Below are 27,752 nucleotides of genomic sequence, written 5' to 3'. Positions count from 1 at the left end.
TCATGAAAATATTAAAAACTCAAGTTTGACCCTGGCAAGTTGAATCAGTGGGTAATAAGTATTCAAATGATGACCTGAATTTGATCTCATTATCAATATTGCTAAAACAATAGAAACTCTAAAGGAGAAATAGAAAGCACGCTACAATAAAAGATGCTATAATTCAATTGTGTAAAGTAGAAAGGCCTTGCTCCTGAGAGCATGGTCACAACATCCTGCCTGCCAGTTGCAAGCAGCTTGAATATGAAGAATATGCTTTTGTCTTCAGTAAAGGCATAGATCCTTTATTAAGTCTTCCAGAAATTCCTATCTATTTATATAGTTTATCAAATTCAAAATATATAAAAATTCAATATAATTTAAAAAATACAGATGATTTGTTATCAAAAGTGCCACTCATAAGCATATTACCCAGGTAAATTTTCACATAGAAAAGATGAAAACATTTTTTGCCATATTTCTATGTAATGTGTGTAATGTCAATCTCGTAAGACCAAAACATGACTGCGCTTTTTCCTGTGATGTTCCAAATGACAGTGTAACTGGCTGTTTTCATGCTTCTTTTTTTAGTGGCCCATCAGTGTAGTCCATTCTCAAGAACTTTGTGTCATTCAAAAAGCCACCTGTGATTCCTACTCGATAGTCATGTGTAGCCACTGGCATATATATATATTCAAAGTGGAAGTGAAATATATGAAATTGTAGATGGTAAGAGTGATAAAATCCAATTTTAATATTCATGATTCAGGTAATACTATCTTGGTACTATTAAGAATAGAATACAAATTAAAAAATCCCTGCATATATTTACAGTCATAAAATATTTGTTGAATAAAGGAATCATAAGTTTATATGTTAACTATGATATGTTTGTCAAGAAATTATTCCAATATTATAGCATGCCACCATACAATTTACAATTTCTTAAATATCAATCTTCAGAATCTTAGTTTTCTAAAACAATCTTATTCCTTAGATTGAACTTAATACATTATTCATTTAAGATTAGGAGGAAATACACACAAAGCAATGTATCAATTCCTTTATCACTATATTTTCTTGTCTTTGGAACATAAAAGTTATCATTTTGACATTATGGTGTAAGGACATAGATGGCTTAAACATAACATTTTGTTTGTTTAGTAGAAATGACATGAGAAAAGTATCCTGGATTCCGAACCTTTACATTTCAAAACCTTTTTCCTTTGCTCTACCTTGAGGACTTTAAGTGTAATGGTCTTCCTGTTGTAAGAAAGATTCCAACCAGTTGGTCAATCTTCTATCCCAACGAAATCAATCATGGTGACAGTTGCCACTATGGCCTCCTCCATGTATGTGTAGGCATGGAGGAGGACATGTGAGCACCTGCCTCCGAGATTTTGATTGTGTTGATGCTATGACTGTACATCCTTCTAAAAATGGCAAGAGGTACCTAGCAAATGAGTTCCTTCTTGCATTATCATATTTTCCCTCACAAATCTAAATCCACATGAATGTTTAGCACTTAAATTAGACTTTAACAATATTTACAATGTAAGCAATTAATGGCATTTGAAACGTTTCTTCCACATTCTTTTATAAGATAAATAGAAGTCAAAGATTTGAACAAAATATTTACACAATTTTTGTAACAAGAGGAACTATTTGTTTTTCTTTTCATGATAAAATCAGGTTACAAAAGATGTTCAATTATGGAGCTATGAAAGCAAATTCAAAATAAAAAATACTAAAAATCATTATGAATATTCACTATTTCTGTAGAACATTAATACAAATGTTGATAAAACCATAAAAATCATGCTCAAAAACATGAATTATAACCTTAAAATTATAACATACAAGGATTCCATTTACCACAGATCTGACCTATATTTGTTAAACTTAACTTCTTGGCAGTCAAATATTATTAAGCAACTTTGTGTTCTACAGAATATTTTTAAATATAAATATAATATTTTAAATATAATTATTTAAGTTATTTGGACCTGAATAGGTTCACAGTAGCTGTGTCTAAATTATGAATAAGTTTATTCAGAAAAATCAGTGATGATGTCATTTAATGAGTCAGTTATTTCTAAGTAAATATAAAAAAATACTTGGCATGGCGGCACACACTGTAATTTTAGGATTGGGGAGGCTAAAGCAGAAAAGGAGCAAATACAAGGCAATTATGAGCTCTATTGAAAGACCTTGTATCAAAAAGAGAAAAATAAATAAACCTCATCTGTAACTGAAACATAACTGAGTCAGTAGCCCAGAACCTCATTAGATACAGATTCAACTTTTTCCTAGTTCAGAAAATGTTTAGATTTTATTAGGAAAGAGGACCTACTCACCATTAGAATCATTAAGCTACACTCATTTAAAAAATCGTACTCACTCTTTTTATATAATATCAACTTTATTCAGTTGGAAAAAAAGAGGAGGGGAAGAAGGAAGAAAAGAAGTAGGAGAAGGAGGATGAGGAAGAATTGAAGCAATGACAGCAGCCACCACGACCTTCTTGCTCAATGTTGTAGATTTTCTGAGGTTGGTACCATATATCACATATCAATATGAGTCAACATCTTAATTTTCCTCCATATGCTTAATACTTGTAAGGGCTGGACAAAGTGCCACAAATCTGTAGAAGTTATGGAATGAGGCACAGAATTTAAATTATACTCTGATTTTTCTAACACAATTATTGCACACAGATGCATGTGTGAGAGAGACAAAGAAAATAATGAAGAATCCTTTTAAACATTGCTTGAGTTTGATCTTGGGAGTTAGATGTGATTTACAGCTAGATTTAAATACATGGTGGCACTTCTAGCCTACAAGAAACCAAGATGTGGTGTGTCTGTGTGTGTGTGTATGTGTGTGTGTGAGAAAGAGAGAGAGAGAGAGAGAGAGAGAGAGAGAGAGAGAGAGAGAGAGAGAGAGAGAGAGAGATTAAGAATCCTTTTAAACATTGCTTGAGTTTGGTCTTGGCTTTGTATTCACTATATTAAGAAAGTTCAAAGTTGATTCACAGATAGATATATAATTCCTTTTATCCCACCGCATTTTAAAAGTATGTGTTAAGTATTGGACACTGTGACCTCATCCTTAGACTGCTTTTCAGCTAAATCTATTTCTAATTTCTCCAGTTAATGGAGAGGAGTATCCACGTATGTCAAGAGTGATGTATAATCCATTTTGATGGTTTAGGGCCACTTTCCCCACTCCCTGAAATGGAAAAATCTGCCAAGGGAAGTGGGCCTGCAGCCTTGAACCAGCTGGATTCACAGAAGACATCTGAGCCTCATTGAGTTGACAAGAGTTTCTTGCTGTTCAGTTGCTCTACCTGTATTCCAGGGGGCGTGGTGTCTCCTGTTTGTTGATGAACACTGGGAACAAGAGCATCTTTCCTGAAACCAAAGTGGTACTGGAAATGTGGAACTGCCTTTCCTTGTGAGAAATGACAAAGGAGACCTATATACCATAGTTATGCACCCCCCCCCCGAGCAGGCAGGAGCCACAATTACTACTTGTAGCATAATTGAAGTTTTCACTCTGAAAATATCCAAGGCCCGCTTCTCCTAGTGGAGTGTCCTAGTATACCGTCACTATCAGAAGGAATGGAATATGATCACATCCCTACTACAAAATAGTTACTTCAAAAAATAAAAATGAAATTAACACAGCAGATGTCTGTTGTTTTCGGGGCAATTACCAGTATGTTCTCTCTCTCTCTCCTCCCTCATTTCCTTTCTCTCTATTAGTGAAACACAGAATTCCGATTGGATACTACATCACTGAAAACATACATGACATTGGTGATTGCTATGAAAATCAGATGAAGAAAACTTGATAATAACTTGAAAGGTCATTTACATAGCCCTTATTAATGATGCTATATATCCATGAATGAATCTACTTCAATCTCTTACACAAGTAAACAAAGTAAAGGTGAAGACCATGGTCGCTTCACTGTCTTAAACTTAGGCAGTAGAAGACATAGGCCGAGAGACCACCACAATTTCTAAGTCTTTGTGCTGCTGTTTCTAACATGTCTTTCTTTGTACTCACTTTTCCCCCATGAGGTGTTTAGATGTGAACCATAGTCACCTTAATCACTATACATTTATTTATGAGACTTCATGCATATAACAACCTTTAGGAGAAGTATTCGAAAAATATGGGCTAGCCCACGACGTGGTGCCCCTTCATTACTCTCTGCTTACTGACCTAATACAAATGCAAGCTTTCAGTTTAAACACACAGAGACTACTTGGTAGTGATAGCACAAATAGGTCTTATACCTTTAAGGCGTTTCTCCCGCTCCCCAGGGATATTTTCTTACAATTCTTTATGTATAATTATATAATGTTTAGGCTTGTCGTGGTGAGTAGAAATAACCATGTGTGTTTGCATCAAAATAAGAATATTTTTGAGAGTCAAATAAATTATTAAAGATAATAAGTAGTATAAACACTATCTTAGACAACTACGATGTATAGTCACCTAATAATAATGAATTTTCTTAATCATTCCATTTGATCTTCCAGCTATGGGACTTTGTTTGCAATGTACTCATTATATTAAGGTGAGTTAATATACAGTACTGAGCCCAGAAATTCCTTAACACATTATAGAATTTGATTGAATATTTTTATGTGGGTATAATTTGCCTAGGAGTCATGAATACTTTAACAAAATAGTTATTTGTTGTCTTTAAAATTATTTCTTGAGATATAATATACTATTTTGAAATTCAAACCACGTCCAACATTTTAAAATATCTACTATTGGAAGCAAAGTCACTTGAAACTCCCAGGAATCTACGAGGGTGACCCAACTAGAACTCCTAGGAATGGTGGATAAGGAGCCTGAACCAGTCTTGTCTTGCAACCAGCCAAGGCTTCCCGTGGAGGGATAGGGACATCAACACAGTCACAAAACCTTAGACTGATAAGATGTACTAGAGTACTGGTGGCACAGAATTTGTGGGAGTGGCCAACCAATTACTGGTCCAACTTGAGACTCATGCCACTAGAGGGAGCCCATGTCTGACACTGCCTGGAGGGCCAGGAACTAGAGGCTGCAGAGCCTGTTAACCTTGGATAGAAAAAAGCAGACCAGAGTTGGTAGTGTGGAAGGGAGATGTCAAGAGAGATAAAAATATCATTGGTTACAATTTCTTCTCAGCAGAAAATATACAGTTCAGTGTCTTTCTATATTCATATTTAAATCTTCTCAAGAAATATGAAGGTTTGTTTTACGATTTTTCATTTCTTATGAAAAATTTGTGAAAGAATAAGTAAGGGAAAAATAAGCCTATGATAAAGTCAAATACAAGTAATGAGTAAAATATTGTCTACTGTTAAAGTCTATCTTGTTTCTATCTATTATCTATCTAACTGTGTATCTACCATCTTCTCATCTACATCTACCCACCTCATATCTTTTATCTCTCCACCATGCGGTCCATCTACCTAGACAGAATAACTTTGGCCCTCTTAACTTAATGAAGTAAATCTGTGAATTAATTTATGTTAAAAATAAATTAACGTTTAGGTTCAGTTGCATGTGCCTGCACTTCTGGTGTGACGGAGGCAGAAAGATGGCTTAAATACTGTCACTCAAGGCCAGCTTTGTTAATCTGGTATCATCATATAAAAGAACAACAAGAAATGATCATTTCCCTTTGATAGCATTCATATACTATCACAATATAATAAGAACAATGCTTCAATGTTCTTGTTCAATGTATAACAAGAATTCAAATATCTCTGATGGATCAGCCATGATTCAATTTGTTGATATGTTACGAGAGGTTTGATTATAAAAAGTACCATGCACCAGAATGAATTTTGAGTACTTGAACCATGGTAGTTTTTCATCTGTTCCGGATCATAATTTGCTATCTTGACAACAATAAAATATGAATAGAAAATACACTTACAGCAAGATCCCAAGAGGATAAGTGTAGCAAAGGAAGCAGTACAAAGATCAATAATTGTGCTTCCTTTTGAATATCATATTCTGTTATAAATATACTTCATTTAAATATAAGCAGATACTTACAGCAATGAAGTTCCTAGTCTTTGTTATAAAATGTTTTCACATTAGAGTATTATCTAGATTAGCACTCTTTTCCATAACTTTCCAAATGATTCTAAAGTCCATCAGGAAAGAAAAAGAGGCAAAAAATAGTTCCAAAAAAACACATGTTGCCCTTAGGAAATTTGTTGAGAAAAAGACATTTATTTGACAGAGCTTCACAACAAGGGCCACTGAGATGTCTCAAGACAATTTTATATTAAGAAATTAAAGATTTTTAAATCTATTTAAGAAGCTGGCTTCTCACATCTTGTTATGAACGGGATATATGTGTGTTGGGGGGCGGGCATTCAAATAACACTTATTCCAGAGTTAAATTAGGAAAGGGCAAACAATAAAACTGTATTTGCACATATTCCTTTACGAATATGGTAGGTAGGTAGATCAGGTAGATGAGCATTCTATCTTCTTATACTCATAAAGAAGAAGTCACTCAGGTTTACCTCCTAAGGGACGAAGTCTGAAAGCTGAAGAAGGACATTCACAGAAGGATGTGCTCTCTTATTTCATATCACCCACAAACATTAAAATTAAAGGTAAAAATCCCATGGTTCTCAAATGTTAATAAAGATGATAGTCTAAAGAATAATGCATTTCAAGAATCTACTCTCAAATACTGAAATAAGCAGCAATCCTAAGGTATAATTTTCATTTATCTGGAAATTATATCATTATTTTAATTAAGCATGTATAGCTATTGCTAAGGATTATAAATTTTATCAGAAGTATGTATTTTTCCACTGATGTATGTTACCTTCATTGTTCCAGAAAGGTAAGATTGTAAGAGCTTCAAGTTGTGGGCATCCTTTAACAATGATGACGTAATTGTTAGAAAATAGACATGCTTCAAAGTTAGGCCTATGGTCCCTGGCTTTTATAACAGAGGATCATGTTTTAAAACAACTTTCTAGAAAGGCATGATCACTGTCTATGTCCCTAAAAGAAAAATGTGAGGTCTCCCTTCATGTTATTATTTTATTTACAGAACTTATTATGGATTCATATTTCACTGAGTCAACTTTATTAGATTTGAAATCACTTTGTTTTTATATGATACCAAAACTATGACATTCAAGGTTCTAGTGTTTGTCTTCATCCTGTTCTGATGACAGTAATCAATGTTTGACTTTGCAAAGAAATTTCACTAAAATTTGGCTAAATAATGATTCACTGAGTTTTTATTTTCGGAAAGAGGCCCTAGAGGTGACAGTAAGTTCTAACCTGCATGTGAAGTTAAACCTGTTGCTCTCAGAGAGTCGGCCATTACTCACTATGTGGTAGAGGGAAGGATTACTGGAGATTTGGGTATTTAAATATGTCTTCAAAGTATAAAGAGGCCAGCAATGGATCATGAAGTGAAATCCCACATCTGAGCCTACTGTTAGTATCCAGGGGGTGAAGAAACTGGGGAAACAGTTTTTCAGGAATCTAGTAAGAACATAGAACAAACAGAACACAAGGGAGCCATCATCTGTAAGGATAATAGACTCTTTTTCATCATGGCAGTTGAAGAAGATATTGTGTTGTCCTTTCTAAGCAACACTTAACGAGCATTTGGTCAAGAAATTTAAATGAGCATTGCTTTCTTGAAATCTCTATGAGAACCTCTGTTCATTCCAATAAGATCAAACATATTTTGTAGACGCCAACTCTGAAAATTAAAAAGGTTGATGTATATTGCTAAAAGTTGCATAGCTAGAAAGGATTAAAATGGCCCCCTAGCAAGGATAGTACTGAACACTAGCTGTAAACCTGATATGGGAATAGCTATCTTTTCATCGAAGTCAAGGTCTTTTCACTTGCTCACAATTTTCAGGAAAGGTCCCAGGACCCATTAGTTATGTACCCACCTGCATGCGGGAGTAGTCCACAGTGTGACTCTCCCAGCTTTCGGAGGGTTTTGTTTTCGCACTGCTCGATGCCCAGTTGGTCAAGAGAAAGTCCAACAGGTCACTTGCCAGTGCTACAGACAGCAAAGCTATTGGCACAGCTACATGCTCTGTGCAGAGGAAGCAGCTAGTAGGAGGAGGTGAATAGAAACCGGAATCATCTCAGAAATCGATGCTGTTTTCACTTGGCAGGGTGTCCTATGAATCAGGTTCTACTTCAGGAAATAGAAATGTGAGTTGAACCTAAAGACTATACATGGACTGACCCTGGACTCTGACCTCATAGGTAGCAATGAATATCCTAGTAAGAGCACCAGTGGAAGGGGAAGCCCTGAGTCCTGCTAAGACTGAACCCCCAGTGAACTAGACTGTTGGGGGGAGGGCGGCAATGGGGGGAGGGTTGGGAGGGGAATACCCATAAGGAAGGGGAGGGGGAAGGGGGAGGGGGATTTTTGCCCGGAAACCGGGAAAGGGAATAACACTCGAAATGTATATAAGAAATACTCAAGTTAATAAAAAAAAATAAATAAAAATCACTCTTATGTAATAAGAAAAAAAAAAGAAATGTAAGTTGATAGTTAGGTGAGTTTGAGTCCAGAGTGGCAGCAGTCCCTGTATGGTTGTAAGACCTTAGAAAACATACTCAAGGTCTCCTGGCCTCTGTTTCTTCATATGTTTAATAAGACTTGATTGTTATAAGAATATTAGGGAAAGTATTTGGCATCCAGTGCTGTACCTAACATCTTTATCTCTGCACATGTGTACAAGTTCTAGGCTAAAAGAGGGCTGGATGTCCTCTGGAGCTGAAGTTACAGGAGTTTATGAGCTACCTGACTTGGATCCCTTGGAAGAGCAGCAGGGACTCTTTACTGCTGTGCCCTCTTCCGCACCAGGGAGTTATTTCTTATTAATAATTCTACATGTTTCCACTCCTCTTATAATTTCACTGTTATAAAACAAAGCTTCTTTGTACTGAACTGCTGATGTTGACCGAAAGATGGGGTGACTACTTAAAACTGTGCAATATTTCCTATAAAAATCCATGGATCACTATACTTGAGTTGTACTAATGACAATGATATATCTTTCCTTGCACCTGGATGGATCTCATGTTCTTCCTTAGGTACAAAAACAGAGCACAATCCATTCAGTGCATCTTCCATTTCTCCCTCTTGGTTATAAAAGAAAACCTGTCACGTGGAGCTGCCTATAGCAAATAATCATTATTTCTCCCCACATGTCTTGCTGTACTAAATCAGAAACTATTCACTAGTAAATTATATGAAGCAATTACAAGAGTAAAACAATATTATACCAAGCAAAATGCACCTTCCAATATCCTTTGTACCTCTGTCATACTAAATGCTCCCCACTTGGATACTCAGCTCCCTGAAATCTGAGAGTCTGGCCTCAGTGTACAGAATGGGATTAATTATAACGCTTGGTGTGGGAATCACTATTACCATCGCACCACCCATGGCTCTCTTGCTATAATTAATTTGTTATTTAAAATTATGCACTGTGAATATCCAATTTTAGGAGATAATGCCAACATTTTCCCAAGTATTTGTACAGATTTGTATTTCTGCCAGCAATCTATAAAAGATCCACTTGGTTCCTATTCCTATAAATGCTTGATTCTTTTAAACATTTATAGTTTTATCAGTGTAATCAATAAAAAAACATTCCCCTTCTTGCTTTACATTATCTATTCTATGAAGCTGTTTTCTAACACCAAACTGAGGATTGCATTATTTTCTTTCTTCTAAGACACTAAAGATTTAAGAATAATAAAAACAATTAAAAATAGGCATTAATCTAAGAGTATGGTAACAACTATTCTTCAGGAATGAAAGCACACAAGTTAATATGTGACTCATAAAAGGGTAGTATCTAGTCCGAAGTGATAGAACAGTGGCAAATTAGAGGAAAAATAGAAATTATTGTGATGACATAGTCTTTAGTCCCAGCAAAGTAGAGAGCTATTTATGAGTTCTAGGGCAGCCTGGTCCACACAGTGAGACTCTGTCTAGAAAAACAAAACAAAAAACAAGAAAAGACAAAACAGCCAAAAACCCTTTGATCAAGTAGGAATATTGACATAGCTTGTACCCTATAAGGTACCTATGCACAGGGCTTGAATGGCACATAAAAAGTAGATGCCTAATGAGATAAGCAAGGTAACTTCAAAATAGGGATATGCTACCTGCTAATTGATAAGGTCAGTTTCTGAAGGAGACTTAGCAGGATGCAGGCATCAGTGGTTCTCTACCTCTTTGTACACGCATGATCTTAATACTTAGGACCACACTATTCAATTGTTTATTTCTTATTAACTGATCTTACCTCACCAATAGCATCACAAAAACCTTGAGAGGCCAGAGATCTTGGTGAACATTTCATATCAATCCCATTAATTTCCGATAGCGTGGACAGGTAAGAGTAACTGTTTCAGCATTATTAAAGGATATATTTGTATGATTTCCAACTATCAGCCCAACACCTTGTGCTACTCATTCTTTATTATAACCTTTATAGAGAGAAATGGAAGAAAAATAAAATCCACAATTTGATTTTTAAAAAAGGACTGGGGCTGGGGATTTAGCTCAGTGGTAGAGCGCTTACCTAGGAAGCGCAAGGCCCTGGGTTCGGTCCCCAGCTCCGAAAAAAAGAACCAAAAAAAAAAAAAAAGTACTAAGTAATAGTTCTGGGATCTCCTTTCAATCAGATGTTTACAACAAATTGTGTGAAAACTTATGAATAATTTAGAGCAATAAACAGCATATTTTCTCTCTGGCAGGGGTGTTTTGATATGTTAATTGGAGTGTTATGCTTTTTTCAAAAGTAGGTTGCACCATTTTTAGTTCTAATGCAAACTTAATGCATTATCTATAAATACGTAAAGTCAAAGTAACAATCTTGGATTTTTATATTTTTTTGAAAAACCATACCCTGAGAACTTGATGTTCTCTATGGCATGGATATCATGAAGTGTAATGAAGACAGCCCTTCTGGATTTGTATTAGCTAATGATTACTATTCAAATGGTTGCCAACCTACCACTGAAGGCTTTAGAGTGCCTGGCTATCCTTTTCCCATCCTGTAATTTAGTGAATATCTTGTCTCACAGCTATAACTCTGCCATAGGGACTCAAAATCAGGACAATGTGGAAAAGTAATTAAATAGTTTTAAACACCACAGTTCAATATTAGATGATAGCAATACCATTAAAGACATTTGTCTGAGAATAGGCCATCAATTATAATGTAGGGTATATGGAAATTACATACAAATCTGATTAATTACTTCACTTTCATTTGCTCAGTTGGGAAACCTAATATATAAGTTAATTCCCTGAACTGGTAGATAGTAAGAAAGGAAGAGTCCAATGTAGTCAGCCAGAGATACAGCTCAGTAATGGGCCTTGGATTCAAACCACATATACACAAAAGGAAAAAGTTTGTTCTAGATAGTAAAATAAGACTGTAGGTAGACTATAAGTTTCTAAAAATCATGTCGTGGGTGGAGAGAAAACTTTGGCCACACTAATCTGAACTACCTGAAAATAATCCTAGGACGGCAGCCACCTGGTGGCCAGGGTAGGCTGTTACAGGTTTAAATGTTACAGAGCCCTGTACCTAGAAACAGTGCTAAAACTGTGACATACAAATGAGAAATCTAGGGCTGTGTTTCTATGTACTTGTAGGAGTTTCTATTGGGGGATGTAGCTATTCATACGGTCAACATCCCCTAATCAACATCTTCTTCTTGAAATCTCTCCCTTTACCTACCTTTCCTTTATTCCTCTTGTTTTAATAAAAGTTCACAGGTCACGTCAGTTCTGTTCTCAACGCTCATTGGCTTCCATGAGCCCCCACAGATACACTTGTCGAATCATATGCTTTGAAATACACTTCCTTCTGGACTCTCCACCCTCCCAGACCAATTCTGTCTTCAATTTTAAGCTCAGAACTTCTTACACACTGCCACCATACAAGCTATGCTCTATTTGTTGATCTCTTGCTGATCTCATAGTGCCTTCCTTGACCTTTCTTTCCGGTAGTAAGTTTTTAACTAGACATTTTCCAAGAGGCTTATTCACTTTAAAATGTATTCTGTTGCAACCCTGATGCCTGAACAATATAGCTGCCAAAACAAGACCCAAAGAAATACTATAGCAATAGTCATGTGAACAGAGAAGAGGAAAATCTCGTAGGACCCTACACTCAAACAAATCTAACAAGGCCCTAACCCTACAGGCAACAATGCTAAGGAAAGAAGAATAAGTCTTCTCTAGGGACTGGTTGCCTGATTGCCTGATTGCTTATACAATACCAATTGGTGTTACATATATATCTATATATATGTAACACAAGAGGAGGTAAGCATGATGATTCACACATTATACAACACATGTCTATTTGTATATCTCTTTATATATTCATATGAATATATATGAATATATATGAATATATATGAATATATATGAATATATAAGGCGAGAGGGAAAACAAGAAAGAAATAACAGTAACAATTGGAAAGAGGTCATGAGTTTAACAGGACTGGGTAGGGATGCTTGAAGGAAGGGGGCAATTATGTAATTACATTTTAATTAAAAAATAAAAATATAGATTTAGTTCTTTATTTGCTTAATGAATTTAAAGATGTCTCTGAAATATTAGGGTTCCATGTGAGAAATGCATCATTACTTTTACTTCTAGAATCAGTGATTATGGTTAGACAATAAGAAACGTATTTCCATAACCCCCAAATGTGGCCTTTCCTTTAAAGGCAGGAGGAATGCCAAACTGATCAAAGTGAATATAAATTAAAGAGAAGTAACAAAGGGCAAACAATATGAGAAAGCAATGCTGCATTCAAGTGTTAGCACATCAAGTACCAGAGTAAGACTTTAATATAATTGTCAAAAATATAGTAGAATAAAGACAATCATTTGAGCTTTTTTTATCCAGGGGAACATGACGTGTTTCCTTAAAATCAATTAGCAGATAAATGTATGTTCAACTTAAGGGAAACAAAGATCTGCAGAAATATAAAGATTTAAAAATACCAAAGAATGGAAATAAGTAATTCATTCATCTGCATCTAACATTTATTAAAAACATTTAGTGAACGCTTTCTTACTGTGGGTAAAGTTGCTTAAATTATTAAAAGACAACTTTTCAGCTGGGATCCCACTAAATTTGCAGACTCAATAGTATTGAGCAGTATTATTTTGTTAAGTCCAAAATATTAGGAAATGTCTGCTGAAATCTTGGAGGCGCAAGATACAGGAACATGGTAAAAGAAAGAAGTGGTGGTGTTAAAAAAAAAAAAACAAAACCAAAAACTCAGAGTTTCAGACAAGTATTGCATTTTGCATGCATTTAAACAATGCCACTTTGTGGAGAAGCACTGTTTTCTGGCTGTAAACACCAAGATCCTTTCCCACTGAGTAGCCAGAAGCATCAATCATCTGGCTTGACTTTATTTATAAGTAAAAGGTATATTTCAAGAGAACACATAGGGGTTTTAATAATTACTAAATGGTTTGTATTTGTTAAAATCTTCAAGAAGTTCAATTTAGGGACTTTTTATGGCAATCTTATGTTATACTGACTTCCACATGAGGGTTAAGGTAATTGGGCTTGACAAACTTTGAATCCTTTTAAAAACATGTGTATGTGTATACCACAATATGTGTGTTGAGTTGGGGGACACCTTGTGGATGGCATCAGGTAATCAGTGTCCACAGTAAGCATTTTTACACACTCTGTCATCTTGCAGTACAGGGTTAGAAGTTTGGATGGAGCTAATTATAATAGTCATAATAGAAAGGAAATAATGTTCATTATCTGTTTGTAACCAGGATGCACTTGATAGTTAATGCTACCGAGTTTACATGAACAGATTTCATTAGGCAAGTCTAGTGGAGTAGAGTATTAATCATGGGTAATAATTCATTACAATGTTGTGAAATTTGGAGGAAATAGCATTTATCACATCCAGCATTATACCTGACATTGGCATAGTTTATATTATATCTCTACATAACTTCATAGTTCATTTGATGAGAAACTTTGTCATCTGTCCTTTAAGCGAACACTTAACAAACACAGAGAAACACACCAAAAAAGCACCTCTGTTATTTCCTACGCCTATATTTGCTACTCTTGATAACTTATTTTATATAACAACCATGACACCTTAACTTTCATCATTAAAATCAATTAAAGTGGGCATGGCGGCTCATGCGTTTAATCCTAAGCATTAAGGAGGCTGAAGTTTGAGAATTACCCCATGTTCAAGGCTGCCCTGGATTACATGGTGAGGTGAGTACTTTAGAGCAAGTCCCTACTTCAAAACAAAATTAGAAGAGAACAAGCAAACAGTCTCAAATGTTTTACCTAAGTTTTTAGGCAATTTTTTTCAACTTGAGGAACAAAACTTGAGAAAAGTATTTCTTATATTAAGCTAGCAGAAAGGCTAAAATTTCTCCAATGAGGAAGAGTGAGATTCTTCACATTTTATTTAGAACCTACAGCTGGCAAGAATTGTTGCATAGGTCAGGTTTTCCTATTTTGTATGCTAAACAGCAAGAAAAAACTTGCCATTTGTTATAGCATTGAAATGAGACTTTAAAAGTATGTCCAGTTGGTACTCCGTAAATTTTAAATTCCCTTTAACAATTCGTGTAACACACACCTTGGAATCACTTGGCTAAAAAGACTGGAAGTGGAGGAAGTTGCAGGAGATAGGAAATGGGGAGAGAGATTCAGAAAGAGGTCCAGAAAGAATTATGAAATATGTTCATTTACTATTTGATATTCTGTTTTTCATATTTCTAACTCTGGGGCTCTTATGAAGTATCTATGAGCTAAATTTCTCCAAATGGAGCTATTCCTATTTCTAACATTACACAAGGGTATATTGGATGGTGAGAACTTTGATGCTTTGTAGGTGTTTAGAATGTTGCATTTCCAGAAGGAAGTTATCTTGAGCTCTCTTGTTCCTGTGAATAGCATTTTTTATTCCCCACCTCTGTGTGATCATTAATATGTTGTAACTGTTGGGCAAACCTTGTAGAATGTATGAAAAGAAATCTAACTTCTACTCATCCAAAAGTGACAAATGTCCTCACATAACACCCAAGGACTGGAGAAAGAATGCTTCACTTGGGTGTAGCCCAACTATCTGGGGTATTTGAAAAAGGTTTGATTAACGACTTTGTTTTGAACTTTTCCAAGTTGGTAAGCTACTGGAATACAGGATCTGAATCTTTGTCCCCAGGTCATAGTAACAGATACATGGTTTCAGAATAAACTAGCTCTTCTTCTCTTTGAGATAAGGGCAATGTATTTTTGCATGAATACGTCACATCATCTTAGCCCACTACTACCATCAAGGAACCAGCAGAAAAACCTACCAAGCCCACATGCTTCTCTTACACTTAGCTCATCAGCAATATCTGGCAGCCCCTTGAACATTTGTCGAGATCACCTTCTAAAGTCTTCACTTCTTTGTTCTTAGAGACCCCTCTTTCAATCTGCTGTGTGCTTCCTAACAATGAGAAAATTGACTTTAAAGGCTTGCTCTGCTTCTGAAGTCAATGTTCCTTTCACACATTAACAATAAAGTTTCCAACTCAGATGATTTCTACAAATGCTTCCACAAAGCTTTTAGTTCTGAATAGTTTCCAGCTACTTCTAAAGCCTGACCTTTCTATTGTAGCGTTTCAAACACTTCTGTCCCCTTTCTCTCTCACGACAGACCAGTCCTTTGCTGAAATTCCAAAATGTGGAATTTAATAGCATTCCCTACTGTTTACTCAGCATGCTTACCCAACACTACTACTCATTCAAGTTTTAAGCTATTTCAATATTCATATGGAGAAATTCCCACTACATTGAGCCTTCTTGGCCAAGAAGAGCTTACTTTTTTTCACATACAGTTGATGATTTAATTTTTCTAAACGTACCAATGTTCTTCCTTACCTCCTTTTCTCTCTGTTAATTCCTTGTTACTTGCTAGAGAAGCCTTATACCTTCAATTACTAACTTGACTGTCATATTTCTGCAGAGCTCATCTTTCTCCTACTACCCACTAAATTGTGGTGACACTATTTTTTAGTAATTTTTTTTTTTGCTCCAAGAAGGTGGACTGCAAATTAACCATAGACTGCTTTGATGCAGAAGCCAACGATGGGGTTCAATTTTTACTCAGTTGAAAAATCAAAATGTCAATAATATGGAGTGATGTGGAAAGTTTTTAAGGCTTCAGATGTCAGTGTAGTGTTCATGAGCCTATTTGGGCCTGGCTCTAACTCTGCTGCCTGTGGCTGCCTCTGAGCTTCAAAGGCAAAGCTAAATATCTGTGAGAGTCCACATGGTTCCCACCATCCAAACTATGGATTATGAAAAATTATTGACACTTAATCTCTGACCTTGGTTCAAATTTGGTTTATGGAAACATGGGAGATTGTTAAAAGCACAGACTCTTAACCTATTCACCAAACCTATTGAGTCAGTATCCCACAGATGATTGTAGTCACAGCGTAGTGCCAGGAACAATGATATAATTCATCATGCTGGCTTGAAATAGTTTGTCAAAAACTCAACAGTTGTAAAATAAAGAGGAAACGTGAGTAGGATCATAAAATGTATGAGTCAGGACAGATACATTAAATTTAAGACAAATTTGGGCTATTGCAAAATAGTCAATTCGGTTGGACAGAGATAAAATAATGAAATGATGTAAAATGAAATAGCTCTGACTATAGTTGTCTCTGATGCTTTTGTTCCGTTCTGTTTGCTGTTTGCTTTCAAACAGTTTATGTAGCAAGACTTGGCTGTGAACCCTTGACACAGTTGCCTCATTTGTGTGGTGTCTAGTATGTATTTCTGGAAAGAAAACAAAACGAAATCTTGATGTTTTACAAATTGCACTGCATATGCCTTTAAGATTAATATTTTAAAATAATAAAATTTGGCATTGATATGTTTGTGTGATGAACTCTTTGTTTAAGATATTTACTAATATGCACGTGTTTGCTAACTTTCTTGCAGTCATTAAAGTTACTACAAACTCTTTGGCTACTCACCTTTCAAAATCGTATAACTTTCACTTATTTTATAGATGTTGAAGTTTTTGTAAAAGAATATATACATTTTAAACTGTCATGTCTTGCCAGCTTTTGCCACGGGCTACATCAAATAAAAATGCATCCATACTGTTTACAGGTTTTACATTTCTAGTTAGCGAAATTAGATTACATGCATTTACATATATACGTATATATACATATATTTACATATTTATAGGACGACAAGAAGATTTTAAGTATGTAGACAGTCTTTTGCATTCAACTTAATGTGAAGAAGGATGGCTTACAATTTAGATTATCAACAAAAGTAAATATTGTATACAATGCCAGAATAGAAAGCCTCAAAACTTACCCATGTTTAAAATATACTATGGATGGGAATTTTTAACAACTATACTTGGCTATTTCTCTTCTAAAAGTACTATTTTATCATTGTTATTTTTTCATAGAACTTTCATAACTATTGTGATACTGATTATTGAGTATGTATAACATGTAGTACACTATGTTCTTATTGTGTGTGATACAACTGTATAACCGACATAGAACATAATGATACTTCACTGACTAGCGTTCAATCCTTCGATTCCTTCCCACTCTTCTGCTTATATATTTTTAAATTTATCCAAGTGAAGAGTTGAGGAGTAAAAAAAATAATATAAATATATAAAATATAATATATAAATATGATAAAGTACAAGAAATTTAAATATTTGTGAAAAAGAAATTACAACATAGTGCATAGTAAAATAATGGAATTCTGCAATAAAAAATATTGAATTTGTTATATTTGTAACAACACAAGGGCACATAGTTAAAAATGAATGTTCTCCTAGTAAGAGCACCAGTGGAAGGGGAAGCCCTGGGTCCTGCTAAGACTGAACCCCCAGTGAACTAGACTGTTGGGGGGAGGGGGACAATGGGGGGAGGGTGGGGAGGGGAACACCGATAAGAAAGGGGAGGGGGGGATGTTTGCCCGGAAACTGGGAAAGGGAATAACACTCGAAATGTATATAAGAAATACTCAAGTTAATAATAAAAAAAATGAATGTTCTTCCATTTTTAATACAAGTGTCAAGAGAGTAATAAGTATAAATGTATTGGTGATCTTCACTACATGAACTATTCAGGTAGACAACTTTCAGTGCTGTCACCATGTTACAGAAAAAAAAAAAACTAAACAGTATATACTTTAAATACTTACTGGTATTGCAAACTTTATTCTGTTCAAAAGGAACACGCCTGTCCAATTGAAAAAATTACCCATTTTTCAAAAGAGATGTTGATACCATTAACCAAACCATTAACACACTCTCTCTCTCCATATATATATATATATATATATATATATATATATATATATATAATATCTTTGTGCCTGATTCTGTAGAACTTTAAAGAAGATATTACTAACTTCGTAGGATAGTTGAAACAAGTCACATGAACCTGCATTTAGTTTGTAAAAATTATTCGCTCTTATTAAAATAGTTTCAGAAACTCAAAATTCCTGTTATTACTGTGCTTTTCCAGTATGTGTGGGTCATGTTAATTCTCCTAAAAAAAGTAGGTATATTGGTATATAAGTATTACAATTGCACTTTTGCTACTCATCAACATACAATCAATATTAATATATTAAACATGTTTGCTACATCATCGCAACAAACAACTAGTCTTCAACCATTTTTTGTAGCTGGGTGGGAATGCAGTTTTCAGGTCCCTGATGTGCTCTAGCAAGGAGAACTGCTTGGGTAAGTGAAGTAAGCCAAAAACTTTATAAAATAAAGTGAATTTAAGCTAAATTTTGCCTTTGAGCTCTTTGGAGGATTCAAGTTTTGGAGAGATGAGATAGAACTTACCAGTTAATACTACTTTAAGATGAATTTACTTATCAAAAAAATCTTTAACTGCTGTTTAAAAACCAATGGTCAGCACAAGGCCAGGGAGAGAAATAGACAACACTCGCTGTGTGGGTATTAGATGCTTAGCATAAAGAGGTAGAGAGAAGATACTTTGCCACAGTCAGAAGAGTACGAGTAAAAGGTGAGAGCAAAGGTAGAATTGGCTGACTTCACAGTGTGGTAAAACTGACCTTGGTCTTTATCATTCGCATGCTGATCAGTATGAGAAGACCTGGTGTGAATACCGTATAAACTTACCTGGACATCCACGTTAACCGATTTCACCAACACAATGAAAACAATTGCAGTACATTTCAATGTTCATAAACTTACAGTGAGATTCCTCCTATTGGAGCACTTCAAAATTTTTTACTCTATGCTCTTAAATTTCCCTAAACATTTATTTTCGCACTGTATGGAAAACTAGTGGGAGAGTAATAGAAACTTTTTAATATATATTAATAGGAAATGTTATGTTTGTCATTGCATTAAATGAAAATATGTTTAGTAATCTGGCACAATGGTTTGATGTTGGTTTTTTGACTACTGGGTACATTTTGATGTAGCCATGTTTTATATACCTGCTTTGTTGGGAAAAAATGTCACTGATTTCTTCTTTCTTTCAATTATATTTTATCTTCAGTTATGTGTGTAGGAGACATTCCCATTTCCAGGTCTATTTCCTTATTAATATCTTTTAAATTTGGATAGCATTCATTTTTCATTTTATTTTTGTACCCTTATATTTTACATAGTTATATATTAGCACTATATTAAAATACTACTATCAAATGCCCCTATAGTGATGGCTTACATCCCACAATCATCAATTCTTCCTCTGAAACTACTATTGTAAGCTCATTTTGTGATATTAACTATGTCAATAGTACTGTGAGAAGGCTCAAATATTTAACTAACCATTCCTCCCCCCTCCTCTCTTTCTCTCTCCTTTTTTCCTTACTTTTTTCCAACACAAGGTTTCTCCGTGTATCCTTGGCTATCCTGGAACTGGAACTGTAGACCAGATTGGCCTGAACCTCAGAAATTCACTGGCTGCTGCCTCCTGAGTGCTGGGATTAAGCACACATACCACCTCAGCCAGCTACCACTCTCTCCTTTTCCTCTCTTCTGCAAGTTTGTCTTTACTGGTTTTCAGAATTTTTGAGTGATAACAAAGATTCTCACCTTTTCTTACACTTGTTCTGAGAAGCTGATGATAATTAATAATGACAACAATAATAATCATTGTTTTATTTGGTACTGGGAATGGAGCATAGATTCGTCCCCTTGCCAGTCAATTATTCTACCACTGAGATACACCCCAGCCTCAGGTAGGAAGAACATTTAATGAGTTTTGCTTTCTAAAATTCCTATCAGCAAATGATAGCTGGATTTGCTAATTTCAAAGCACAGCTATGAGTTTGGCATTATAAGGGGAAATCAAGCGATCATGGATTTTCTTCATTGGCTGAAATTTCTCAGTATGTAATCTTATATTTACTTACCACAAAGTTGAGATAGTGTTTTGAAAATTGGTGAGGGTATCTGCGTCACACATAATTCGATAAAACATAATTCTAATGTTTTAGGTTGCATTAAAATATTTTTCAACAATATTTTTCAGATGTGGTAAGCCCTCAATGGTATATATTTAGTAGATTGTGTACAGCCGTAAGTTGTCAAACTAGTTGTAATCATCTATATATAATAGTTAAATATTGATCCAAAATGATTCCAGGGCATGCTTATGTGTATACTTACAATTAATTTGGAAAGAAGGTGTTCGTTGGCCTATGCTTGCAGGTAATAGTTGACAACCCTAAAAGTAAATATGAAAAAAATAGGATGAGAATTATGTAAGAAAGACTTTAGTTAAGGTTCCTATCCTATTTTCTTGGATAAAGCCTGGCTGAGTAGTAACAGGTATGCTATCCCCAAACTCCGCATGGAAATCTCAACTCCATAAGTACAAAAATTAAAGTATCAGTTCAGCCTGTCCACTACCTTTGTCCTTCTGCTAAAGAAGAATCACATGCCAATTCTGCGTTCTAAGTGAATCAGCAAAATTCTATACCCAATGTTAAGTTGAATCATTTTAAGTAAGACAATTTTCAGAGCTCTAATCAGAGGGCATTCAATCTATAGATCCTTAGCCTAGCCTAAGGGAAGGAAAATAACACCTGAAATTAACATTTTAATGGCAGTTGTTGTACAGTGTCATTTCTGCAACTATTTACTTTTCAATGCAAAACAAGTTAAAAACAAACATTAGATACGTTTTTATAGTAGGACAAACAAACTTTCAATAATGTTACTTACTTACTTTAAACAAAAATGTATTCCCCAACCAATACAAACATGTCCAATATGTTTCAAATACAGGTATTTTCTTAAAATAGAAAGTTAATATTTCTGCTGAGCTAAGTAAAACACCATTAGGATGGTGGAAAATATATAGAAAACATTATTCTGTAATTTAGATTAATAAAATAATTTAATTTACTCATATACATATCAACATATGTTACATGAATAACATAATATAAAATATGTATATATAGAATTTTAAAGTCGCAATTTCAATAATTTGATGATTTTATTTCATATTATCCAGATTTCTTAAGACAGTAAATTAAGGTAGTTGTGAATTCAAATAAGTGAGAAACAACTTGGGTTAAATTTTTCCTCTACTACCTAAATTAATTTTTTAAAACATACGTTTACTATTCAAAAATCTGCACGAGCGCACCTTTTTGCCACTTTGAATAGTTAGCGCAGAGAATCATTGCAATGACCGTGAAGAATAAATGTTTAACATTGTGATTTTGTTGTATGGAAACGTTAAAGTACATATAATAAACAAATCAGTTTCCTTATTGGAAAGATGTATAAAGCCGGCTCTCTTTAATACATTTCAGGAGGCACAGATCCAAAATCACTAGCCATTTTCAACTTCTGCTAAGAGTCTATGCTGAGTGAAGAAGGCCTTGGCAATGCTGTTATCAATTTACAGGCTGCAAATTGTAGATTGCATTGCAACAAAGCATATCGTCTCACTACACTGAAGTAACCTACTCTTACCCGTCGCAGCTCCAGGTTAAATTACTCTTACCTAATTATACAGTACCCTAAGAGGGGATTTCATATTTTGTGACCACGGAAGTGCGGCAAATAGGATTGCGGCCCCCTAGTGGTCATTCGTAACTATTGCAGTCAGAACAATGTGTGGTCTGAAGTCAGTCAGGATTTATTTCAGTCAGGTTTTCCCTCACATGAGGAGATTTAGATGATCTTACAATGAAGCATTTCTGTTCCTTCATGGTAAAAAAAAAAAGCATTGAACCTGGAATTTCTTAGGACATATTTCTGTGAAACTTGACAAGTAAAACTATTTTTCTGATGGGTCTTATGTTTTCGAGTAGATTTTTAAAATGTTAATTCTGATTAAAAAAAGACACCCTCCTTCACTATAAAATTAACTCTTTTCTAAGTTTGTCCTTCCAGCCTCATTATGCTTTTTTCCCCTTTCCGTTGTTATTGTTGTTTGAATAGAATCATGTAGCCCAGGCTGGCCTCAAATTTATGGCAATTTTCCTGTATCTGTCTCCCATTACAGGGACACTCCACTGCTCTCTAGCTCATGGCTCAGAGCCTTCTTTATGGCAATATTATCATCTATGAAGACATCTTTTCCCCATCAGCTAGTTGTGAATTTTAGATACATTTTATGATACATCTATTAGCAGTTCAAGTATTTGATCTTTCCATACCTTATTGAACTATTACAATTTTAAATTCCCACAATAAATTTGATTCTCTCTTTTTGTGGGGCAGTGATTCAAGATATCAAGATGGCCTTGAGCACAACTGTGTTCTACATATTAATATAAATGCACGTCTTAAAGCAATCATTTTTTTATTCACTTGAGTATTTCTTATTTACATTTCGAGTGTTATTCCCTTTCCCGGTTTCCGGGCAAACATTCCCCTCTCCCCTCCCCTTCTTTATGGGTGTTCCCCTCTCCATCCCCCCCCTGTCGCCTTCCCCCCAACAATCTAGTTCACTGGGGGTTCAGTCTTAGCAGGACCCAGGGCTTCCCCTTCCACTGGTGCTCTTACTAGGATATTCATTGTAAAGCAATCATTTTTAAAGTTTTCCATTTATGATGTTATTGTATTTGACATGACCTATAATTAATTTATAAAGTGACATGAAGGACAATTCTGTGGCTATTTAAGACATTTTATTTTATTTATTTATTTTTACACCATGACTCCAGCCAGTTCTGAGGCTGAAGCAGGTTTATTATTGTCCAGTCTGCTTTTATACCACATTAAGTACATGCAAAAGCTCTTTTGTACCTAGCCTACACTAATAAAGCTATTATGAAAGCATAGTTTCAATTCAAAATTGCCTTTTAAAACTTTTAAGAAGACAGTGAGGACTAAATAAAAGTTCTAGTTGAAATAATAGTTTTTCACAACTTGAGACAGGTTTTCCAAGTACAGTACCTACCAACATGCCTATCTTAGGCTTAATTACCTGAGCCAATGGATACTAGCATCACAAAAGAACAGAATGTACTTCTCTACCTATTCCCAGATTATCATATTCATTTAAAAAGAAAGGGATGTCATCTGATTCAGGATTAAAGCAACACCACAGGTGGCCTGCAGGGTTCCTTTCCCCGCTTATTTGAGTTTTCAAGGAATCTTTAAAGAAGTATGGTAAATATGTGATCAAAATGTGATCATTTTAAAGAAAGTTTAGTGAGGCAGGCAATTCCAGGTAGGTACAAAACATCTCCAACCTTTTATCATCCTCAAAAACATATTGCAGACTAAGCACTGTGGTTTATTTCGGTCGTATAGTTGTTATAAATTCTAGCGCAAAGAGGTTCTGACTTTCTCTGTTTCTTCTACAGTTATCAAAACAATTTTGTTCTCCTTTCACTGAGTGTTACTTAAACCATGGGTACTTACAGCCTTCTGTTTTATTGTCTTAACTTTCACTTCAAGTTTCCATGTAGTCTTAACAAATCTCAGTCTTTGCTATCTTGATCAGCTATTACCTTTTAAACTTTATCATTCAGTGTGTGTGTGTGTGTGTGTGTGTGTGTGTGTGTGTGTGTGTGTGTGTGAGAGAGAGAGAGAGAGAGAGAGAGAGAGAGAGAGAGAGAGAGAGAGAGAGATGTGTGTTGGCAGGCTTGTGCCACAGTACACATGTGGAAGTCAGACAATTTTTAGGAGTTGGTTCTCTCCTTCTGCCATAAAATCTGGGATCGAACTCAGTCCATCAAACTTAAAATTTTTTTTTTTTTTTGGTTCTTTTTTTCGGAGCTGGGGACCGAACCCAGGGCCTTGAGCTTCCTAGGTAAGCGCTCTACCACTGAGCTAAATCCCCAGCCCCAAACTTAAAATTTTAAATATGTGATGGGTTTTGAACTTCCGTCACCCTTGTACAGCAAGTGCTTTGCCCTCTGAGCCAATGTCAACTGTGCATAAAACGGGTCCTTTTACATAAAGCCACTTTTGTTTAAAACAAAACAAATCAACAAACAAAAACTTTGACTCCTCCCTTGGGCTCACAAGATAAGAAGAGCAATAAAACTGCTATTTCTGTTGTCACTTTGTGTGTGTGTCCTTTACTTTGGCAGAAGTCACAAAGATATTGTCCTAACACTGTTGCCACATTAGATCCCAAGAATAAAACCTTAGGTGACAGACCTCTACCCAAATATAACATCTTCCACAGCATTTTTATCCTTATGATCTTAGTAAATGGCCCTTCCTCCACTTTGAAAAGTGAACTGAGATCTTTCACGACCCACACACTCCTCATTTTGAGAAGCTGTCATATGATGTCTATGTGCCAACTCAGGCCTGGAGAACAGTGTTAGGTCTGAGTAGATGTATTCCTAGGACCTTTCATGCATGAGTATTGGGCATATTTTTGAACTGGTAAGTTGTTTTTTTTTTTTTTTTTTTTTTTTTTTTTTTTTTTACTCAAGTCACAATGAAAAATGTGTGCCCAGCCTTTGTAGATGAACAAAGCTGAGTTTGAATCGTGACTTGGTTACTTATTAGCCTCTCTCCATTCCTATTTCCTTGTTTTTCCATCTCTTTTTGGGCCTTTCCCTAAACATTTTGATTTCCTTGCATTTTCTGTAAACCTGCATTCCTATCATGTGGCTGTTTTTTCGCCATGTATCTGATGTGCATGTCAGCCTAAGAGCGGGGTCTGTTCTCCCCTTTGCTCCTTCACTTACTTGGCAACTGCTGTGGTTTTACAGCTTGACATTTTTCTTTTAAACTCTAATAGCCTTTTCCTTTGTGCTCCCGTCTGAGTCCATTCTTGAATTGTTTTATTAATGGGACTAAGAACCCCCAAAGGAGACTGGATTTCCCCTGCATCAATATGAAAATACATGAATGACTATTTCAAAATAGTTTCAAACTCATCCATAGATAAAAGATACACATGCAAATAAAAGGAAAAAAATAAACATAGAAGGAAACTGATTTCATTTTATATAATTATCTTTTTACTGGAGCTCAGTCATTGCCTTTAAAATGACATGAAGGTCATTGGTTTGTTTTCTTATGAGAATGACATAATAGATTAAAGATGGACTTCGGTAGCTAGTGACTCATGTCTGCATCTGTACATTTTAAAGGGCTGTGATTTATAAAGTAAGCATTCAGCCTTGAGCTAATTCAAACCTCAGTTGTTCAAATTAAGACATCAAAACTAACATAAGTAAGTGTATGTGGCCAATCGGCTGGTCAGTCACCTAAAATAAACCTCAAAATGTATTCTACTTTTCGCCCTGTTGTGAATGTGCATATATATATATATATATATATATATATGTGTGTGTGTGTGTGTGTGTGTGTGTGTGTGTGTGTGTGTATTACACAAACAGAAGGGTATATTCTATGTTTATGGCAGCAATAATAAAAGCCATAGTCTGCAAGTTATTCACATATTTGTACTGTTTTTAATTTTCAAAGCCAAGAATGCAAGTGTATTTTCTGTTCATTCTGAATTTATTAAGCATGATGAGATTCTCAAGGACAGTGTGATGCAGTCACAATTTTAAAAGCTTTCATTTATTATGTCACATGGCCTTCAAGAGGCAGAGGACCAAAGGGGAAAAGAGCCTGCATTCAGAGTTAAGAGCCTAAAATTCTCTCTATGGCTTCTTCACTAATAAATACCAACTACTTGTGTTTCTAAAAATTAATGAAGAGCCATTTTTTAACCTTATTAGGCATCTTTCAGACGTTACAAATAACAGGACACAAAGACGTCTTAGTGGGGAACATGCTTGCAGTGCAGGGCAGGAAACCTGAGTTCAACCCCTCAAGCCCACATAGAACTGGAAAAATTGATTGCAGAATGTCCTCTGACCTCCTTGATTGCTTAGACTGCCCCATCTCTCTCCCTCTCTTGTGAACACACACACACTCACACACAAGATTACATTTAATGTTTAATTTTTGAAAATCCATATGCAACATGAGATCATTCAGAAATATGAAAATATTTTAATTCTATTGTTTTACTAGAACGATTAGTACTTAATGAATTGTTACTTTCAGAGCATCATATATACCTTGAAAAATATGAAATGCCATGTTAACATTACTAAAAATAGACTAATAAAATAGTTTTATTGGCATTAGGGACTAGCAGTTATATTATAACCAAACAACTGATGATATTCAAGTGAAATGCACAGCTCATTATTTACTTACATTTTATAGAAGTCAAATAATTCAAATATTTATGATTTGCTAAAAAATAAGTTTCATAATTTCTACATATTAAAAGCTTAATCATTTCACTTGAAGTACTTAAGTAGCCTAGACTGTTCTCAATTCCTGTTTGACCATATGAAAATATTGAGCATGTTCATTGAGCAATGCTCCTTTGAATTCTTCTTAATTTCTACAAATGTCTTCTCTACCTGGGTGTCTCTGTGAGTTATCACAGAATAGACTAATCAATACATCTTCATTTGTGGTAGTAAAAATAGCACCTGAGAAATGATTCAAACTTGTATTCCTTCTTTGCACTTTGGAGCGATATCACCATTTTCAACATAGACAGTATCCTTTTTAAAAAATCTACTCTGTGAACTTTCTCTAAATAGCATGGTGATCCTTGCTTGCCATATCTTCCTATAATGTTTACATATTGGACTTCCAGTTAAGAACTGAATTCTAATTCCTTAATATTAGAACTGGGTATTATTTCTGTTTCTGGAAATATATAAGTGTCTTGCAGATACTAGAACCTTAATAACCACTGAGTTATAGTAAAGCAGAAAGCTGGGAGTTGATTTAGAAATTCTTTTGAATATCAGGATTAATATGATTGTTGAACATTCCCCCAAAGCTTTGAACATTGGACTTCAGTTCCTTTCCGTTGACAACCAGAAGGTTGCAAAGTCTTGAAATTCAATAAAATGAACATGTCATGAATCACTCTTCGGAATGCAGGGAAAATCTGTCTCCAGAAACCTAAGGTCTGATTTTCATTTATCCAAGGAACATGTAATGGCACATGTGGACCATTGTTTTAAATATGTTTGAGGGAACGCCACTGCTGCAGCTATTAGCTGGCCCATACTGCCCCCTTTTTAAAGTTGTACAACATGAATATCTGTAGATTTTCAAAATGTTCTTCTGTCCTCTGTGCCAATCCAAGTCCTAGTAAGCCTCAGACACCAAGTCAGCTCCCATTTTGTCTAATAAAATTGCCA

At 35.2% G+C, this 27,752-nt stretch overlaps 1 protein-coding gene and 3 non-coding genes across 5 annotated transcripts in view; all 4 read right to left on the bottom strand.

Annotated features, from left to right (window-relative positions):
• The window catches only part of Htr2c (5-hydroxytryptamine receptor 2C), a 229,136-nt gene that overhangs the window by 190,296 nt on the left and 11,088 nt on the right, over window positions 1-27,752 (bottom strand). For both annotated transcript variants that reach the window (NM_012765.3, XM_039099497.2), the window contains exon 2: window positions 20,743-20,800. The gene's annotated coding sequence lies outside the window, so the exon portion shown is untranslated. The remainder of the gene's footprint in view (window positions 1-20,742; window positions 20,801-27,752) is intronic.
• Window positions 1,285-1,392, bottom strand: Mir764 (microRNA 764). The gene has a single exon (NR_032766.1). It is a non-coding gene; the product is annotated as a microRNA 764 (primary transcript).
• Window positions 3,167-3,271, bottom strand: Mir3552 (microRNA 3552). Its single transcript, NR_037329.1, has one exon. It is a non-coding gene; the product is annotated as a microRNA 3552 (primary transcript).
• On the bottom strand, window positions 7,926-8,053 carry Snora35 (small nucleolar RNA, H/ACA box 35). Its single transcript, XR_005498678.1, has one exon. It is a non-coding gene; the product is annotated as a small nucleolar RNA SNORA35 (small nucleolar RNA).

Source organism: Rattus norvegicus, chromosome X, assembly GCF_036323735.1.
Source record: "Rattus norvegicus strain BN/NHsdMcwi chromosome X, GRCr8, whole genome shotgun sequence".
NCBI classification, from domain to species: domain Eukaryota; kingdom Metazoa; phylum Chordata; class Mammalia; order Rodentia; family Muridae; genus Rattus; species Rattus norvegicus.
This window is presented reverse-complemented; position numbering and strand designations above follow the sequence as displayed.